Consider the following 6,107-nt stretch of genomic DNA (forward strand, 5'->3'; position numbering starts at 1 on the left):
ACAAGAAGGCTGTCTAGGTGAAGGCCTCTAGCACTAATTGGTATACTATGGTAGCACCTTGATATATTTATCACTGGTTTTTACATGTGTTCAGTCAGGCCATTCTCCTTGCTACCCTGACATAGACAAGGATAAGTCCCTGAAACAGTGCCCTGCTATACTCAAAATGGTTTTCCCACAGATGTGCATGGAGTAAATTTTCCTGGTGTGCTCATGTTCCTTCTGGAGCAAGCATTTCAGACCTTCAGAGGGGTCTTGGTTAAATGGCACAAAGCCTCTGAAGACATTCATGCCCCTCATCCATGCTTTGGATATTTCTCTTCTGGAACTGGGTGCGAATTGGGGTTGGAGGAATTTCAGGGTGGGAACTATATTTCCCTTCCACTTTGGACTTCCTGTCTTGTGGCTCTGTCTGGGAAAGCATCTCGTTCATGGCCATTGCCTTCCTCATAACAGTTAGAATCTTTGAGTGTGATTCTGATCAGTATCTGTTAAATGCTGTTCTTTCAAACATGATTTGCAGGAATGGATGCTGATGAGGCCACACCAAAAGGTGATGCTGAGAAAGCCTGGGATGATTAGTCATTCAGAAAGTAGGTTATTATACCTGTTGCATTATAAAAATCTTCACATGATACCAACTTAAGAGTATTTAGCTGTTTTACTCATTCTGAGAAATAAGAAGACCCCAAGAAGCAACACAGCGAGCAGTAAGTGATTTGCCTAAACCCACACAGGAAGCCCCAGTATGCAGGAATAGAACCAAAAGTTCCTGGTTTCCTTTCCTTTACTGATGCCACTAAATAATTTGTCAAAACACTTCCAAGTCTTGCTTTCAAAGTTTACTGAACAAAGCTCTTATGTCCCTATCTTTTGCTCAGCATTATCTTATATGGTCATATGTACATAATGAACCCCAGGATAGGGACATAAGAAGTTTGGTCATTCTTGCTGCTGTTTTTAATGTACTTATAATGTACTATGTAATTTTTTTGTTTCTGTTTTTAAATTTTATTTTATTTTATTTGTGAACATACTGTACAGAGGGGTTACAATTGCATGGGCAAGATAATGCGTACATTTCTTACCAAGCATTGCAGCCTCCTGCTTTGCTTACCCTTCCCATCCCTTCCCAGCCTCCCCCCTCCTCCCCATCCCAATCCTTCTCCTTCCCCCCTTCCCCCCCAAAAACCCCTGTTGTCATTGTATTTGATTCGGGTGCCCTGTATCTTGTATATATACATTTTTGTAATTTGGGAAGGGGAAGGGAAATAACAAAATGCTGAAACAAGGATACAGGTTGACTCATTGTAACAATGAGATGGACAAGATACTATGTGGAAAATGAACTTTATAACTTGGGGTGAGGGGAAGGAGGGGGCCGGAGAGTGGGGACTGAAGGGATGATAGGAGGAAAAACAAAGGGGGAGGCATTGCCTTACTCAGGTTGCAACCCTTATGTAAAATATATTTTTTACAAAGGAAACTGACAAGTTTTTGAGAATATCTGTGTTTCTGGAATTCACCTTTGAGTGGAGAAATCTTTTTTTTTTTTAAAGATAATGTTGTTAAAACAAACAATTTGATTGATTTAGTGTTGCTAATGCTACTGGTTCTAAGTGTCTGTTTCTTTCTAGTGTGTTCTGTGCCTTCTGCCTACTCCTTCACCCTAGGGCCAAGGCAGAGAAGAAATCAATCAAAGGGAGGGACTTTGTGTGTCAATCTTGGAAAACACCATATCTCTGTGTTTGTACCAGGCTGGTACTTATGAGATTGAGCCACTTGATAAATGAATGTATTAGAAAGGATGCAATAGAAATAATTTTGGAGAAGAAGACAATTGACTGACACACACTGATTATGTGATTTCCCTTTGAGCTGAAGGCATTCTCGAGCTAAGTATGGCTGATGTTTGCACAAATGTGACAATGTTTTTAATTTCATTAAAATAATTGCCATCAGGATGTTGTAATGATCATTGGTAAATTCTGCTGTTTGAGAGGTGGAGTTGCAGGATTATGGGTCTTGGCCAGACTGGGAAATAGACTTATGAGATTCCTATCTCAACAAACCAGCTGGGTGTAGATCCATACACTGGTAGTCTAGGTATGTCTGAGGCATAGGCAACAGCATCATAGGGTGAAGATGGCCTGGGAAAAATGCACAAGAAACTATTTGGAAAGTAACTAAGTTAAGAGAGCCAGAGAAGTAGTGTAAGTAGTAGAGCACTTTCCTAGTAATTATAAAACCCTGAATTCAAAGTCCATTACTACCAAAAATGCAATAGTAAATTACATTATGTGTATACTTTTTGTGATATAAATTTTACAGCCAAAAGCTTCATAAAAGTTATTTGTTACCTATTCGCTCAGATATCATTAATCTGTTAGCAGGCATTCTTTTTGATTATTGGTTACTGCTTCAGGTAGATTAGACAAAAATTATAAATGCAATTTCATATCTCATCTTCTCCTGAAAGATTTTATAAATACTTCAGCATTGATTAATGTCACCACTGTAGAAATATATAGACATGGGCTTGTTCAACATATACTTTTGTGTGTGTGAGGCTTCTTTTACTCGTACAGCACTTTTGAATTTTAGTTCACAAAGTCATCATTTTTTCTAGGTGAAAATAAAACCCACAACAGCAAGCCTTTAATAATGTTATTCTAATGCTTATAAAAATAGACATTACTGACGGTTGCTTTAGAAATCCACTAGCAATACAATGTAGATGTCATGTAGAAATCTACAAAATATTTCCACAAGCTGCCACTCAGAGAACATGTATTACAGGAATCCCAGCAACACTGGAAAGTGTAAAACTCATTCCTCTGCTCTGTGGAAGTGCATGGAGACATTTTGTCTATTGACTTAGGGTGTATCTCAGTGAGAGAGTGCTTGTCTGGCCTGGTGCTGTGGAGTCAAAGGCGAATTGCTCCCTCTGAAGTCAGTGAAAAGACATGGTTAGACTGGGTCTGTGAGGGATGGAGCAAAACCAGATGCATCCTCATCCTTTGCCCTATTTATACACATGCATCTGCTTCCAATGATGGGGACCGAATCATCTGTCTGGATGTTTTATCTTTTCTTACCTAAGGCCAAGCCTCGTGCACATTCACAGCAACAGGATCTATTTTAACCAAATACTGCAATCTCTGTTTTCCTCATGAAATTGCAATTACCATGAGAGCTGACAAAACGGAATTCTTTTGCTAATCAGTTGTGTTTCAAGCTTCAAGTGCTACACGCTTACTTTAAATGACCTGACACTAACATATGATTTAGATCTTTAAGTAAGAACTACAGATGCTCTGCCAGGCTCCATTATTTAGTCCTGTAACTTCCATTATTTCCAGACATATCAAAGAAGAGTCTGCCAAGAAATAGGAGGAACAGAAGGCGCCATCAAGGGATGTCCTGCCAGGGGGATGACAAGACGGATATAATTTCAACACCATTCTAATTTGCTTTGCTGACCGGAGTGGGAAGAGTCCAGCTTTCTCCATCAACAAAACCTTTCACAACTGAGAACTCTATTTTAAATCCTGTCAACTGAATTCTCCCTCTATTCTCCATGCAAGCGCACGCATTTTGCAGAAGCAAAACACTACATAAGTTCTGATAATGCTCGGTATGGGTTGATAAACAAGGTAAGAAGAATGCCATATCCAGGAGCATCTGTGAGAGTCAAAGTGTACTTCTATACCGTTACACAGCTCATTTATAAAGTTATTTTGAATATTTACAAGTAATGCAACTACAGTGATTTGAAAACAAATTCTGAAGTAATAGTGTTCTGTAGGCTGAGTAGCAAAGTGGTTTCTGAAGAAGAGTGAGATATTTCAGTTTCTGGAGATATTTAAATCTGGTCTATATATTTCATTTATCTAAATTTAGATGGTGAAACTAATAGCAGGCTGGAGAATTATAAAAATTTAAGTGATTTTAGAAATTCATTAAGATGAGATATATTTCTTAATTTTCCATGAGTAATTAAAATTGCCTATACAATACTTTTTGGAAAAATGATAATTTCTCAACCTGTAGACTTACAGAACAATTTAAAAATAATTTATTTTTGCTCTCTCTCAATTGTAAATAAGAAACAATATGTGGGTTGATCTACTGAGTCTTATTAAATTTAGAAGGAAGTTAATTTTTACCTAAAGTTGTATTTGAATGCTATATTTTAAGTGACTAAGTCATTGTCTCTTTCATCAACTTTCTTCTTACAATATTGCAATTTTTTACTGTAACAAAGTAATTAATAACATAGTAGACATTCAACATGAAATTTCATGTATTTCATTTTCTCACTTAATAAACCTTCATGACTATTACTAGTCAATTTGGGGGATTAAAGAGCAACTATATTCCTGGGAAGTTCAATCTAGCAGAATATTTAGATAACTACAGATAGAATGGGATTAGTCAAACACCATAAGAAAATGCTACAAAACCATAAATTATTTTACAAAGATCAACATAGGCATTCTTTACCTAACTAAGCTAGCCAAAACAGATTGTAAGCCTTTTCCTATTCAGAAATGATAAATATAGATACAACACATAGCATTTATATCAGTAATCACTTAGGTACATTTGCTTTACTTATGCATTGTAATACATTACTATCATTATCTGTTTTGCTTCTTAAATTATCCAAAATTTAGTCTCAAAGAGTGCCTTTAGGTTTTCTCATATAACCATTTGACTTGCTCTTATCATAATTTTGAACTTGCATACTTTCTGGTATTACAAACTTAGTACAAGGCAATGATTTTGATCTGTTCCAGTTGTCATAAAAGACAATTTTCCATAGAGACTTTTGGGGAGTGGCATTTAGAAACCACAAATAGATTATGAGATGCACTCATTGTCATTGTATCATTGCTTTAGGTCCTCACAAAAGGCAAAACATCAATACAAATATGCATGTAAATGCGTATATATTTGGTGTGTGTACAATCTTTTCAGCCCTGCTGTTTATTCCAAGCTACATTTGAAGGTTCAGTCTATTATCTGTCCTTTCACATTTATTCTGCCTAGCTCATAAGAATGAGCAACTTAGCCCTGAGAGTATGCCTTAGAGTAGCAGTGTTTGATATCCTTACCCAGCAAAAGATTTAGTTTCATAGGGGAGCTAGAGGAGAAGAGGCCAGAGAAATACCATTCTTTTTTATAGTTATTCTTCTTATCCATGCATTCACCATCATGTTCTATTTCTTGGTTCTCTATCTAATATTCTAGGTGAACAAAACATTCATAGAGTGTTCCCACATCGAGTTAATGACCTATTCTCCATGAACTTTTCTCCTGGTGGTCAATGAATGCTTGCTGGTCATATGTTTGCCTTGGTGAATGGTAAGCATACGTATGCAGTAAGTTCAGTAAAGGATTGAACTTAGCTCCTTTTAGATGAAAGGATAGAAATTTTGTTCATTCCTGTTCCATAGGTGACAGGCAGAAGTATATCAGGAAGAAGAATTTATGGAAGTTTTCTTTTTCCCCTTTCTAGTGGTTCAGTAACATGGAAGAAACTATTGTGAGACTATTTTGCTCACTAATTTTAAGCTCTAAGTATTTTGCCCTATAAATATTGAAGCTATGCCTTTTTTTCTAAGTACATATTTTTTCTTAATAATCTGATTTGCATAGATTTTTATGGTTTTTCATTTAAAATATTTGTATGCAATATTTTATATTCTTTATCCAGCCTGTCAAATTTTAAGTCTACTATGAGTGTTAATTAGGATAAATAGAGATTAATAGAAAAACTAGAGGAAAATTATTATATAATAATATCAACTATTCAAATCCATGAGTATGTTATTTCTCTTATTATATAATTCTTCAATTGCTTTTGCAAAGATTTTTTATTTTATTGTACAGAATTGTACATGTTTAACTTTATCTCTGAGCACTTGTTGATGCCATACTAGAAATAACTTTACGACATAATTTCCAGTTCTTTATTGCTGGTAGGTAGAACTGTGGTCTGTCTATCTATTCTGTGGAATTTTGTCATGGTAACTTAAATACATAAATACACTATATTTTAACATTGAAAATATATTACTTACAGAAAACATTCAGCAGTT

Source organism: Dipodomys ordii, unplaced genomic scaffold, assembly GCF_000151885.1.
Source record: "Dipodomys ordii isolate 6190 unplaced genomic scaffold, Dord_2.0 Scaffold17, whole genome shotgun sequence".
Lineage (NCBI taxonomy): Eukaryota > Metazoa > Chordata > Mammalia > Rodentia > Heteromyidae > Dipodomys > Dipodomys ordii.